The sequence below is a fragment of the Cynocephalus volans genome, chromosome 7 (assembly GCF_027409185.1).
Source record: "Cynocephalus volans isolate mCynVol1 chromosome 7, mCynVol1.pri, whole genome shotgun sequence".
Classification (NCBI taxonomy): Eukaryota; Metazoa; Chordata; class Mammalia; order Dermoptera; family Cynocephalidae; genus Cynocephalus; species Cynocephalus volans.
In genome coordinates, this window is record NC_084466.1 from 19,504,288 (window position 1) to 19,520,186 (window position 15,899).

Sequence of the window (15,899 nt, forward strand, 5' to 3'; positions counted from 1 at the left end):
GACACTCTTGATGTCAGTCACAAACAAACAAGCACCGAAGCAAAGCCAAACCAAACACTTAAAAATAACCTAATGCAGATCCATTATAGTCTTATTAGTGCTTGTTCTGTCTTTAAAACCTGAAAGAGGTCTCAAATACCTGTTCAAATTCTATATGAGCTTTAATTGTTTTACTTTGCTATAGTCTATAAGAGAATTAGAAAAAAGTTAAATACATGGAGTTTGTTTCAATTGGGCTACCATACCTCTCATCCACCTCACACCCCACCCTACACGCTACCCTCTGGTCCTATTATGAAAATCACTGAAATAGCTTTTTGATATATAAAGAAAAACATGCTAGGAAAATATATGACAGGTAGAATAAAATGGCATTTGAACTATACTTGTTTTTGTATAAAATAATAATAATAATAAAAGGAACAAGGAGATATGATTACATTTTATTTGAGATACCAGAATAGCAATGTTTTTTTTTTTTTTCTTGTTACAAGTGATTTGGGGATTATGAATTTTAAAAAAAGAGTATATGAAAAATAATGTCTTGTAGGTAACATATTTCTGAGAAATAAATTCAAAGAATATTAAGTATCCTAGAGATTATTTTTTCTGGTTTCTTGTGCACCTGCTAAACACTATTTATTACTTTTCTAATTGCATAATATAATGAACCCAAGCAAATATGAGGTATAGTTCTTGTCCTCAGACAAGTTATAATACAGCTAGGAGAACAAAGATTAGGCAATTCTTATACATGGCGATGCCCTTGCCTAAATGTCCACAGGCTGCTTTTTCATACAGTGGTAATTGTGACAGTCGTCTTATATTGGTCACTAATTTCCTGTTATTCTCACCCTCATAAGATCTCATCATTCCTGGAAATCTGAAAAGAAAATGATTCCACACAATATATGTTGGGACTGGCTTATTCCTACTTTCACAAAATATTAGAAAAATAAGCAGAGGGCACATATTCTTTATTCTAGAGATGATCCTTCAGTTAAGATACAGACTCTTCAACAGGTAACACAAATGCCCACTCATAAAGACTTAAAAGATAACAAATATTGTATGCTATTTTTGATACTGTATGAATGTAAGAGATACAAACCTGTAGAAGCTGGTCAACAGATGGTTATCACTTCATGTCTCTCTCATACTTCTTCCCAGAGAATTTGCCTGCCTCTGGCCTGAAAAATCTGCTAGTCCACATGAAACCATCATCAGGCCACAACTAATCCAACAGCAGGTAGAAAAAATGACTCAGGTTATGTCAATGAGTTTCTCTCTCTGACGGATTTCTATTTAGGGCTCCGAGAATCTAATCAGTATTTTCAAGATTTAGATTAAGAAAAGAACATAAAATCAGGGCTAAAGGGTAATTGTTATTTGAAAAATATTTAAAGAAAAGCATAGACATTTAATTTGCTTCTGCAGAGAAGTATGGCATTCAGAGAGAGAAGAATTAAAAGAGCCTTGCAAAGAGAGCAGAGATGACCGCATGGCCCTGGAAAGATAAGGAAAGACTGAAATGGTTGTCCTAACTTTCTAATTTGTGTTTCCTGTCCTTTGTAAGACCAGACCACACATTTGTCCTTGAGTTTGTGATTCCTTTAAATGATTCCAATACATTCTAACTTAAGTTAGTCTGATTGGGTGCTATTTCTTGAAATCAATCAACTCATAATTGTGATAGAGAGTGTTAATGGTTAACACAATATTCATTTTTCTTCTCTTTTCTTTACAAAACTCTATAATATCAAGTGTAGCAACATAAAATAAGTAGAAGATTTATTTCCCAGACTCCTTTGCAGCTAGTAATGGTCATGAGAATCAGTTCTGGTAAATGAGTTATTAGTAGATGTGCTATGCGGGACTTTTGAGCAGTCTGTAAATGGAGATAACTCAATTTGTTTGATATTAAAGATGCTTTTGGGAACATAAAATGCCTGGAGGCTAAAAGCTTGGTACTGAGGATGTTGGGGCAGAAAGTGGAGGAAACTTGAGTCTTTGATGACTTAGTAAAGTAAGTACATGAAGGGTGGACAAACTTTTCCTGAAAAGGATTTCAACTACTCAACTCTGCTATTCAGTGTAAGAGCAAACATAGACAATATGTAAATAAATGGATACGACTATATTCCAATAAAAAAGGGCATAGCCTACTGGCCTCTGCTCTGGACCATATTTGCACCAGATTTCATTTATCTCTTGAGATAAGCCTTTGGGAGTTTAAGCCCCTGTTCTATGTATCTGAATCTCACATGTTGACTAAGATTGGAATTAAGAAAAGAAGTAATACACAATAACTGAACTGAAATGAATTCAATTTCAAATGTGGAGATCATTTTGAGCTGAGATCACCTGGAAAGGTTTAATGGAAATTGAATCTAAAGTGAAATTTGAAGAAGGGCCACTTCTTATAGTGGAGAGAGGAATAAAATGGCAATCCAGGAAAGGAAATGACAAACTGAAGAGGAAATGCCAAAAACAGCAGTGTGTGCATTGAAGACTTGTTCGACTAAAGTGAGAGATTCAAGTAAGAAAGAAAAAAGAAACAAAATTGGAACTATATGCTATGATTTTATTATAAAAGGCACTGGAGGCAAGCTAAAGAATATATATTTTCCCTTTCTTTCATTACCTCCTCCTCTCTCCTTGTTCTGTTTCCTTAGTAGCAGTCAATCTGGCATAAACATTAGATAGGACGCCCTAATGTGGTCATTAGTAAAAGGTTTGTGGGGAAGTTGCACAATTATTCTCCCTTATACAAGAGGGTTTGAAAGTCATTTTTCCACCTGTCTTTCATCGTATGCAGAATATTGGAAGATAATGTATTTACACTCAAGAGATTTCTAGGTTTAAAAAGACAGTGCAGGTCAAGGCAAAAAATGAGGTAATTTAGAAAAAGTTAAAAGGCTCTACTCCTGTAACCTTTGTATATCCTTCTGCTTCATCAACACCAAGTAGTTTAAAATCTCATTCAAAAAGTACACGATTCCTCCTAACTTTCTGTTTGTATTCAGATGTCTTATCTTTTTGGTTTTTCTGTTTCTCCATGACTGCCTTCTTTTGTGTTAAATAAACATTGTCTAATGTGCCATTTTAATTTTCTTGTCGTTATATATCAAGTAACCCCAGAGTGATTAATTTATTTTTCCTTTTGGGGTAGATGTGATTGGGTTTAATTCTTGAAGTAGAGTGGTAATGACAAAGATATATTTAAACTTTAATTTTTAAACCTGTAAACAGAATCCTATACTGTTTGCTTTTTGAACTTTTCCTCCCCCACTTCTAATAACTAAATGTTCCTAACTTCTAATAACACACACAAGACCAGTCATGTCTGCTTAAATAACTTTAACTTGACTAGTCTTCATTTTAGAGAATTATCTCTCCAAGATTCATGTACTGTATTTAATTGCTTAAAACAGTAGCTATATAGAAAAAATTCTGAAAGGGTATCTGGCTCAAAGCAGGGCAGGAGTGAAACTATTGAGTTCATTCCTTCTATTTTCCTGGCAGACTTGCTTTAAATAATTTAACATAAACCCTTCTCTGTTGGACGTCTCTGGTGGCTGCACGGGACCCCAACAGGTTTTTCCTTTCCCTAGAGGGTTGGGTCCAAAGGGATTGTCCTTTTCTCCCCCCTTCCTGGGCGAAAAGAGATTCCAAGAGATGGGTGAGCATGCTGCTGCTCTCTAAAATAGGGAACAAACACATACACACGCAGCGGGGGTTCTGTCAGGCAGTTCCGTTTATTGTAATACAAAAGATCATATTTATGTGCTTAGCAGGTGGGGATTTCCAAGCTTAGGCCAATCCTTGAAAAGGTCAAATGTGCACGTGCCTTGCCTCTCTATGCTTAGCCCTCCCCCTTAACTTCCCTTGGGTGCCACCTTTTATCTGTTTAGGCCATCTGTTGTTTTTGCTTAGAAAAAGGGCACGGTCCCATAGTTCCCCCTTTTTGTTTTAATAGAAGCCTTGTGTGGTTGTGTCTGTCATAGGTTGTCCCCCCACCCCCATTAGGGGATCTTACCCATCATTGACTATCCAACCAAGCCGAGGCTGAAAGAACCTGTATTGGTCTTGTGTAGTTGTGCCTGTCTTAGGTTGTCCCCCCAATGGGGGATCTTATCCGTCATTGACTATCCAACCAAGCTGAGGCCAAACAGGAGATTCCACCTTGGTGTTAATTTTTCTGAAGGGCCAAATTGACCCAAGGGTCTTGGGGGTGTTGTTCATTAGCTACCTTTTCCACCACCTGGGTGAGCATGGTGAGGGATCCTAGGTTGCGCCTTATAAGGGCCATTAGCTGACCCCACATGCAGGAGGGCCTGTTAGGGCAGATATTAGAGTGGTGAGCCAAGGGGAAGTTCTAAACCAGCCTTCAAACCAGCCGGAATTGGCTTCTCTTTCCCTCCTACGTTTTTCTAATCCTTCTCTTAATTTAGCTAAAGAATCTTTAACAATGCCAGAATGGTCTGTGTAAAAACAATATTCTTCTTTGAGGGCTGCACATAATCCTCCTTGTTGCAGAAACAGCAAGTTCAAGCCCCTTCTGTTCATGTTTGATTAGCCGGAGTGTGTGGAGAAGAGGGTGGACTTGCTTCACCAATCATGGAGAAGACCCCTAGCAGAAGATAAGCTTGCTTTATTGTGGACTTTTCTGGAAAACGTAAGAAAGGTTTTCCTCAGTGTTGTTATCGCCCTGGGCAGTGGGTGAGAACTTGAGATTTCTGGCTGGCACCCATATAGGGTTGGGCTCATTAAAAGGAAAAATACATCCAAATCCTTCGCCCATAGTTAAGAGCGGGTTGGGGCCTCTCCATTGTCCTGAAAGGGGATCTTTCCATCACACTTGAACAGCAGGATGTGGGGATTGGGTTGACCAGTGTTTTTGGAAAGCAGTTACTGGCTCATGTTTTGGAAAATTTAAAATATTTAAGGTAAATAATGCCATTCCTAACTGTTGATGGGGGCTAATAATTCCCCCTTTTTGTTTTAAAAGTTGGTTCTTTAGATTCTGATGGTGACGTTCTATTATGGCTTGTCACCTTGTTTAATATTTGCTTATGGCACAATTGTAACGGAATTTTTCTTGTTATAGACTTTTCTTTTAATAACTCAAATAAAGGAGTTAATTCCCCTGTGGGGATGGGGATCCAAGATCGAAGCCAATTAATTTCTCCTAAAAGACCCTTTAATTCAGGAAGTGAGTACTCATCCTGAATAGAAAGCTGAGTTTTTAAAGGGCTGGTGCCTTCCAGGGTTAGTTGTGACCCCAGGAATTTAAAAGGAGGTACAACTTGAATTTTATCAGATGAAATGTGAAGGTTTCCCCTGCTCAAACAACCTTGTAAAATTTTGTAAACATTGGCCAACTGATTGGGTGTAGGGGCCCCCCAAATAATATCATCCACATATATATATAATGTAACTTGAAAAGCTGCCTAATAGGCAGCAACAATTGAAATACGTAATTTTGGCAAAAAGAAAGACTATTGGCCATTCCTTGGGGCAACACCACCCATTCATACCATTCGTCGGGCCCTTGGAAGTTGGTAGATGGGACCGAAAAGGCGAATCTTTTGCAATCAAGTGGATGGAGAGGGATGGAAAAAAAGCAGTCCTTGAGATCAATGATCATGAGATGCAAGTGGCTGGGGATGGCAGGGGCCCAAGGTAGGCCCCACAAAGGAGTCCTCATAATAATCTTCCTTTTATTTATCTCTCTAAGATCTTGGAGCATTCTTCATTTTCCTGAAGCCTTTTTTATTACAAAAATGGGCGTGTTCCAAGGGCTGACAGAGGGTCGAATGTGTCCCAACCTAAGTTGTTCTTGGATAATATCTCTTAAAGCCTGTAGTTTGTGAGAAGGGAGTGGCCATTGCTCCACCCATATTGGAGGTCTGTCTCTCCATTTAATCTGGGGGACCATGGGGGCAGTGGCCTTTAGAATTGGGGGTGAACCCTGACTCTGGGGAGAGGTTGTTGAGCTCGCATTTTGTAATTAGGGTGACAGCGGATGTTGAACTGTTGTTGGTATTCTTCCTTATCTAAAAGCTCATCATAAAAGCCCTTATGATCGGTGGTGATGTAAGCATCTGCCTGGCCAAGGACGTCTTGTCCTAAAAGATTAGCATTAAGTCCGGAAGCAATGAGGGGCTTCACCTCCCCAGTGGTGCCATCTGCATCTCTCCATTTTAACCATCCTTTTGTTTCAAAAGATGGTGTTTCACCTCCTACCCCATGGATTTGAGGCCCAGGGACAACATCCCAGCTAGGAGGCACTTCCTCTTGATGGAGGACAGTTTGATCTGCCCCTGTATCAATTAAGCATCAGAACCTTTTACCCTTGATGCTGATGTCCATTTTTGGCCTTACTCCAGGGACTATAGGGACTGTCCATTTAGCCCTGGGCCCTTTTGGCTGGTTACTTTTATGACCCCCTTTGGGGTGACAGGGCTAGCGGTTGCCCCTGACTTAGTTTAAAGGATTGCCATCTTTGTCAAATTTGGACCTAGAGTGCTTTCTCCAATGTAATCCTTTTTTACATTGGGGGCAAGGTGTGGTAGGGGGTTTTTTGCCTTTAGCCTTGGGACATTGGCTTTTATTTTATTTTTTATTTATTTATTTTTATTTTTATTTTTTTTAAATTTTATTTTGTCGATATACATTGTGGCTGATTATTGCTCCCCATCACCAAAACCTCCCTCCCTTCTCCCTCCCCCCCCCAACAATGTCCTTTCTGTTTGCTTGTCATATCAACTTCAAATAATTGTAGTTGTTATATCTTCTTCCCCCCCCCCCCCGGTTTGTGTGTGTGTGTGTGTGTGTGTGTGTGAATTTATATATTAATTTTTAGCTCCCACCAATAAGTGAGAACATGTGGTATTTCTCTTTCTGTGCCTGACTTGTTTCACTTAATATAATTCTCTCAAGGTCCATCCATGTTGTTGCAAATGGCAGTATTTCATTCCTTTTTATAGCTGAGTAGTATTCCATTGTGTAGATGTACCACATTTTCCGTATCCACTCATCCGATGATGGGCATTTGGGCTGGTTCCAACTCTTGGCTATTGTAAAGAGTGCTGCGATAAACATTGGGAAACAGGTATACCTTCGACTTGATGATTTCCATTCCTCTGGGTATATTCCCAACAGTGGGATAGCTGGGTCGTATGGTAGATCTATCTGCAATTGTTTGAGGAACCTCCATACCATTTTCCATAGAGGCTGCACCATTTTGCAGTCCCACCAACAATGTATGAGAGTTCCTTTTGGCTTTTAGAATGACTTTGTCTTCCGCAACCAAAACATTGTCCCTTGAAGGGTGGGGAAGTATTGTTTCCCGAGGGGATCAGGGCAGTAAATGACTTGAAGGCTTTGGTTAAGTTTTGTGTCTGAGCCTGCAAGGCTGTGGATAAAGTCCTGGCTTGAGAATGTTGACTCCCTACCTCCTTGGAAGCAATAACCCACTTCTCCATGGATCAGTCCCTTAAGCCTGTGTAAGCCAACTTATGATCAGTGGTCATTCCATCCCATACGAGCATCTTAACAAACTGATCTCTGAGTGGGCCGGAGGGAAATTCTCTTTGTATATTTTGCTCTACCCTAACAATAAAGGAAGGGAGGTCTTCATTGGGCCTCTGGGTTATTCCAGCAATTGGGGGCTCCATGGGGCCCTCTGTAAGCTTTGCCCAAGAAGCTAAGGCGGCAGCCCTGACTTGGTCTTGGTAAGGAGGTGGAATTGCCACCTGTTGGATTCCTGTACTATATTGATCTGCAGTTCTGGACATCATGCCGAAGGTAACTGGGATGACAGGATTGGCTGCTTGATTCCTTTCTGCTTGTGCATGGCACTCCTCCTTATAAAAGGCACACAACTCAATAAACAAATTTGGGGGAGGACTGCCTTACATAACATCTTCCAGTCCTGAGTGGTGCAGGGCTGATGGGCTAGTCCCTGAAGGATAGTTTCTGACCATGGAGAATTAAGGCCATCCTTGACAACAGTCTTTTTTAGTTCTTTTAAATCCTGGGCTTCCCAAGGATACCAAGGGGCTGGTCTGTTGCCCCCTGGATTAACATTAACAGGGTAGGCTTGAAATGAAGATTTTAGTTGATCTATGGGATTTCCCCATGTATCTTCAAGTGGTTCGGGTTTACTGAAAAGAGGAGCTAAAACTGGGAAAGCTTGGGGTTGTTTGGAAAAAGGCAGGGGTGGGTTTTCAAATTTAGCCCAATTGGTATTTTGGAGCAGAGTCTTATGACCCTGCTTTTCTTCTACCTTGTCACCCAAAGGGGAAAGGTCAGGATAGAGCTTTGCACAAGGGGCCCCGTTGGCCATTGTTTTGGGCTGTTGATAACCCTTTTCACTAACTGTATTGTCCTGTGCTCGCTCCTCAGCAAAAGCTGTCCGAATGCACTCTGTATGTGGGGAGTCTGAGTCGTCTTTAGTGCTAGGCTTAAAACATAGTTTAAGGGCAGATACAGTGGGATAAAAGCCTAAGGGTAGCTTGACTCCCTGGTGGACTTCCCTCTTCTGAGCCAGGGCCTGAATACAGTCCCAGGTATCACATGAGAACTAATCAGCTGAGAGCGCTCAAGGTGCTATAGATAGAACAGCCACCCAAGTTGTGGCAACAGTAGTGTCTGAAAGCTCTAACCCCTGACTTTTTAACAAATACTTTAGAGCCTTAAGGGCTGGATCACTGGGTTTCTCTTGACAATTCCCCATGGCCAAAAACTAAAAAGGAGAAGATAGAGAAAGAAACAAAAGTAAAAGGAAAGATAGGACTTTGAGGCTGTTGGTACTCACCCCATAGCAGATTTCTCTTGAACGTTGTCCTTCTTTCTGAAGCTCCGCACTGTAGGTCAGAGCCTCTTTGTCATCCATCTTTCAGGATTGTGCGGCGTTTTTGGCCATCCCCGTGGAAAGGAAAAGGTGAAAGTGGTATGAGGCACCATCCTCACATGAGGCACCAGCTGTTTGGGGTCTCTGGTGGCCGCACGGGACCCCAACAGGTTTTTCCTTTCCCTTGAGGGTTGGGGCCAAAGTGGTTGCCTTTTTTTCCCCCCCAGGACGTGGGGCAAAAAGAGATTCCATGAGATGGGCGAGCACGCCGCTGCTCTCCCAGATAGGGAACAAACACACACATGTAGTGGGGGTTCTGTCAGGCAGTTTTGTTTGTTGTAACACAAAAGATCATATTTATATGCTTAGCAGGCGGGGATTTCCAAGCTTAGGCCAATCCTTGAAAAGGTCAAATGTGTACGTGTCTTGCCTCTCTATGCTTAGCCCTCCGTGTTAACTTCCTTTGGGCGCCACCTTTTATCCTTTTAGGACATCTGTTGTTTTTGCTTAGAAAAAGGGTGCAGTCCCATACTTCTCAAAGTATCTTCACAAGAAACTATAGGAGGAAGCCCAAATGGGTTTCCTTATGCTTCAGAACAATGGTCCTATATGTGAAGAAAAGAATGGTAATGTCTAGACAACATGTGCTGCCAAGACTATTTTGACCTAATTCGTGGATGAGGGCTGCAATGGGCACTCAATAAATGCTTGCTACATGGCTAGTCCTCAGCAAATTGCTGTTCTTAAATAATTTCTCTGAGGAGTAAATTCAATGTAGGATCATATGATGTAGTATATTCATGTGTCTGCCACATGTTCACTGGGTAGATCTATGAATCTCCATCAGACCCATTCTACTGCTCTTCAGATTAACACACCTGGGGTTATGATCCTAAGTACAAAGGGATACCTGTTGAAGCAAAGCTGACTCTTCTCTAAATCCCCTGAACGTGCTTACTTAATTTGACACTACAGTACTGTCTTTTGACAGGAGAGTCTCAGCTTCCTGAATAATGATATATAGTGCATCACAATAAAAGTGAACTTAGTAAGTGAACGTTGTCATTGTGTGTGCTGTCTACGAACCTGAGAAGATGAGACTGACAATTTATAGTAAATAATTGTGTGTCCAGTCCTTGTGCATAAATTAACTATATAGCTTTTTAGTGGGTATTTCAGGAGGCTGTCATGTTTAAAGATTTGGGGAAATGATGATCAGATAGAGAACTCTAAAAGATGTTAAATAATGATTTAAATAGACGTATAGGAACAAAAGGGGAAAAATCTTGAATGGTCCACTCTAAAGATTACCAGTTGAAGGTGAAATTAGATTCTAAAGGTTATGATTTTATTTTATATGGCATACAAAAATTCCCACTAAGTCTACTTATAAATTTTAACCAGGGAAGAATGTGGTGGCACAATTATCAACAGAAAAAGCAAAGAGAACAAATACAGCTATCCCTCAGAATCTGTGGGGGACTGGTTCCAGGACCTCTTGCATGTAAAAAGGTATAGTATTTGCATGTAACCTATGCACATTCTCCCATATACTTTAAATCATCTCCAGGTTACTTATTACCTAATACAATGTAAACACTATGTAAATAATTGTTATACTATATTGTTTAGGGAATAATGGCAAGAGAAAAAAAAGTTTGTGTATGTTCAGTACAGATGCAATTTTTTTTCTTGTATATTTTCAATCTGGGGTTTGTTGTATTCATAGATGCAGACCCAATGGACATGGAGGGATGACTGTATAGCAGTTTCATCTACCGCTAGTGTCTTATCCATTCTGAGTTATATGGCCCTTGTCCTTTGTAGAAAACCAAAAATGTGGGTGGGAATTTGTGCTATTCCAGGTTTGTAAAAGAATACTATTATTCTGAGAAGAATGGAAAGATTAAAAACACAGCAAACACAAACCATGTTTTTTTTTCTTTGTCTTTTTCATGACCCGGTACTCAGCCAGTGAGTGCACCGGCCATTCCTATATAGGATCCGAACCTGCGGCGGGAGCGTCGCTGCGCTCCCAGCGCCCCACTCTCCCGAGTGCACCACAGGCTCGGCCCCACAAACCATGTTTTTACCAACAACATGAGAATGATATTCTCATGTAGAAACTGATATTCTCATGTAGATGACATCAGCATATGTTTATACACAGAGAACGCAGTATATTCAGTATTCTCCAAAAATATCTAAATACATGATCAATGAAATGCTATTGTGAGTTTTAAAAATAACACGCATGAAAAAGAAATCTCTATCCATGTAATAATTTTGGCCTAATTATATTGCTTTGTCTAACAGAATTCTGAAAAACAATGAAATTTGAAAACAATCATTATTTTGTAAAATTACTGCAAATTTAATTAAATTATTTTTATTATCTTACAGAGAATGACTTGTTTTATTTTAGTAGAACAGGAAGGATCATCCTATTCTCATCATAAAATAATATTTTAAATTATTATTATATAATATTTTATTACTTAATATATTATATATAAATATATGGCATAATTTATACTTATATTATTAATGTATAATGTCACTATAATAAATAATAATCAATAATATGTTTAAAAAATGAATATTATCATCTTTACCCAGTTATCCCTACTATTCTTCCTTGCTTGAATTTTTTTTATTAAACTTCCTTTTTTATTTGCTTTTTGCTTTCCTTACTAGATAAAAAATGAATATTATCATCTTTACCCAGTTATCCCTACTATTCTTCCTTGCTTGAATTTTTTTTATTAAACTTCCTTTTTTATTTGCTTTTTGCTTTCCTTACTAGATAAAAAATGAATATTATCATCTTTACCCAGTTATCCCTACTATTCTTCCTTGCTTGAATTTTTTTTATTAAACTTCCTTTTTTATTTGCTTTTTGCTTTCCTTACTAGATTTTATACTTCTTAAAGACAAACTCCAGATTTATGTACTCGTATCCTTTGCATTGTATTAAAACAATACCTATTATAAGGCATGATTTTTACCTTCAAGTAGCTTCTCTTATTATAGCTGAACCATCACAAGAAATAATATATTTGTTACTCAGTTGGCTTCTCCCTTATCAGTGAATTTGACATTAGAGTGCTAAATCTTTGTGGCATTGAAGTGAACCCTATGCTCCTCATCTACTCCATGTTTTCTAGTAATTCCATTTCCATCGACCTAATATTTTATTCTTTCTGCCAGTGAATCCATGGCTGGTGGGAGTCAGTAGAGTGAATGGCTGAGAATCCAGATGTGCTTAGACTGAGTTCTAAGCTCTCACCATTAACTGTTGTAATGTTGGGCAAATTTCTTAATCTCTGCGTCTCCTTGGCAGTTGCTACAAATCATGGTTATAAATTCCACAGGAAAAAAACCAAAACTATACATATAAAATATTAGGCTAATTTAGATGTCCTTACCTAATGTAACAATCATAGGGTAGGACAAACCATGAATATTACAGAAGATACACGAAGAGAGAGATTTTTACAGGCTCTATTTTCTTTCTCTCTTGAGTTTACTTGAATTTCATAATAATAGAAAATTGTATAATACTTTAACCTTCTTTATGGTAGAACGTTATAAAATAAAATGACCTTTGGAAACCATACTGTTCCAGAGCATAATTTCATAGATGATTTGGGAAAAAAGATTAAGTACTACCAGAAAAAAATTGTTATTTTAAAATTAATATTTAGGTAGGAGAGGAAACATTTTCAAAAGAAGATCACTTTTTCTCAAGAGGGAAACATATGGCCGTTTTATATACATAAAAAAATGTATATTTCTGAGCTGCCTAGGCATTCATTTCTCCCAAAATATTTTGGAGGATTTTGAACAGTAAATACCAAAGGTATGGGAAATTTAAACTTTGAAGGGCCGAGCCCGTGGCGCACTTGGTAGAGTGCTGCGCTGGGAGCGCGGCAACGCTCCCGCCGCGGGTTCCGATCCTATATAGGACTGACCAGTGCACTCACTGGCTGAGTGCCGGTCACGAAAAAAAAAAAAACGACAAAAAAAAAAAAAATTTAAACTTTGAAGGTTATCTTTTGTTGTACTCTATATCCTTCAACTAAATATTTTTAAGTTTAAAAATAAAGTATTTGTATAGTTTTAGAAAGTACAGTTCTAACCACATTAACTTAAAACATCTGTATAAAATTTGATAAATATTTTCAAAAATATTAACTTAATTCTATATTCAACGAAAAAATGATGTAAGGAATATAACTTACGTTTATTAATTATGATACCAAAACTTAGCTTCATACTAGTTTTTTGATCACTGTCAGGATTTATTTACTTGAGCAATTAATCTAGATACTATATGACTTTAGAAAGATTTATTTACATGATTTTGAGTGACTGATGTGAAGTAATATGTCTTACTTCATTTTATGGTTTGCAAAGTTACCTTATCCTGTTTTTTAATGGGGTTAGACATTAACATAAATATGTACATCTCTCTCTTTGTTTGGGCCCCCAAATTCATAGGTTGAAGCTCTGACTCCCAATGTGATAACATTAGGAGGTGGGGCCTTTGACAGGTAAGTAGATTTAGATGAGGACTTGAGGGTGAAGCTCCCATGATGGGATTGTTGCCCTTATAAGAAGAGGAAGAGAGACCAGAGCTTCCTCTCTCCACCATGTGAGAAGACGACTGTGGAGTACACTAACATTTATAAAGCAAATGTGTTTCACGGGGCCTAGTTTCCAAAGCCCTGTAGTTTCAGGTTTAACATAACTTTTTAAAATTACCTATGGAAATGTTAAGCTTGCAAAAGACAGGAAACTTTCCCCAGGCCAAAGTCTCTGTTGTGGATATAGAATTGTAACACAGCAAAGTTGCTGGCTCAAGGACAGATGCCCTTGGAACAGGTTAACCTACTGATAAACATGTTAAGAAAGTTATTTGAGTGTTATGTAAATATGCTGAGGAAATGGCTGCAGGAAAAGACAGTATTTACTAAGAACAAACTTTTGTTGGCAGATCGACTTAACCTTTTGCAAATTGCATTATGGAAATTCACTTTGTTATTTCACTGATGCTACCAGCCTCTATTGTTAAATGATACTTAGCCATAATCCACCTATGCTACTTTTCTGTAACTTTCTGGCCTGGAGAATAAGTACTGAGACAGAACCCCAGTTTGGGTTAATTTCCCAAGAAAGAATGCCTCTCTCTTGAGGGTTCTGGGAAGTTAACCCCTTTGGGTGTCTTGCTGCTCAGAAGAAATGGGCTTTGAGTAATCCTTTTTGCATCTCTGTCACCCTATGTGAGACAAAGCAACAGACAACAACAGCAATAATATTTCCTGTGATTTAGTTATCTTCAGTTATATACCAGAAGCTATATGAAGCAATTAGCATGAATATTTCCATGTCTTTTATTCACTCAATACATATTTGAAAATGTGCACTGTGTTCCAGGCACTGTTCTGGGCATTGGGAATGTAATGGTGAGCAAGGCAGACAAGTCCCTGCTTTCAAAAAGCTAAATTTTAGTAGGAAAGTCAAACAATAAATAAGAAACCAACCAAGAAACAAAAAGTGGGTACAATTATTTCAAAACATGCTATGTTGTGAAGATACCAACATAGGCATTGTGATAAAGAGTTGAAGAGTGAGAAGGGGAAGTAGAATTACATTAGGTGACTAGGGAAAGGCTCAGTGAAAAGTACCATTTAAAGTGAGACCTGAATGATAAGATGCAAGACATAATGAAAATCAGAGGAAGGCTCAGTCCAGGGAGAGAGAAAGCAGGTGCAAAAAGCCAACTGAAGCGGGAGTACCTTTAGGTGAAGAAATTCAGACCATGGCCATGTGGCGGGAGCATAGTGAGTAAAGACAAGGATAAGAATTTGCTGCAAGATGGGCAAGGGTTAGGTCATAGAGTGGCTTGCAGGTCATGGGAGAAAGGTGGGATTTTATTTTAGGTGTTTACACAGGGGAATGGCATGATCTGTTTTATGTAATAAAATGGCCATTCTTGGAGAGCAGAAGCCAGAAAGAAGCAATTTCCTGTGCAAAGTTCTCTCTGCAGCATAATTTAGGCCTTGGAAGAGCCTTGGTTGCAACTTTCTACAAGGTGGACTTTCCTGAAGCTGCTGGTTCTTTTAGAACTCATCAAATAGAGTTTGCTCCATCCAGCTACGCAGCTAATGTATTTAAGGCAAATCTTGTCTTAGGAGATTGAGAAGAAGCCTGAAGAAGGAGTTTGCAAACAAAATCAGTGGTATTTTTGCCTTAAAGAAGAAAGACAGCCTTGGGGGTAAAGAAACCACGGGGCAGGAGGTGGGGGTGTGGAGGGGGTAGATGTGAAGAACCTCAAAGGATCAGTGGCTCCTAATTCTGATAAGAAGGCTGACTGTGCAATCACCATGGCTGACTCAGACTTAGTGCTTTAACCACGGGTAAAATGAATCCTCAGCTGGCCTTCTTTCAAGGCAGATTGAAAATCACTGACAACATGGGTCTGACTATGATGTTACAAAGTCTTCAGCTTCAGCCACACAAAGCTAAACTGTGAAGGACTCCCTTTGGCTATTTTTGAGTACCAAGATAAGATATACAGATATATATGTATATTTTATTATCAGAATGGGCACTGAAACTACACATTGGCAAATAGCATGAGATCGATTTGTTTTTAAATGGGTGTGAGCAAACTTGTTTTTCCTTAGCTCTGGGTGAAGAGAGCCTAATGGACTGCTGCTTTGCTGAGTTGCATATGACTGTGCATTGCAAAGTTAATACAGTAATTACGGTTTGGGGTAAATTTGAGTTTCAGAATAAAATTAGGAATAGTAAAATCCAAAAAAACTATGTAAACCAAAGCTCTCATTTTTCTTATAAAGTATCTTTAAGGATTATTCTGCTGAAGATTCAATTTAAGATGTTTTTCCTTGGGAGAACTAGGGAAGAAATAGAAACCAGTAGCTGGCCAGTAATTAGTGTTGTGCCCTTAATGACCTTAATCAATTTCTCATTAATAGTTCTTAAAATTCTAGGCCGGCCCGTGGCTCACTCA

General features: G+C 38.8%; 1 pseudogene; it reads left to right on the forward strand.

Moving 5' to 3' along the window:
* Window positions 1-9,459: 9,459 nt before the first annotated feature.
* On the forward strand, window positions 9,460-15,398 carry LOC134381594 (sterol carrier protein 2-like; annotated as a pseudogene).
* The last annotated feature ends 501 nt before the right edge of the window (window positions 15,399-15,899 follow it).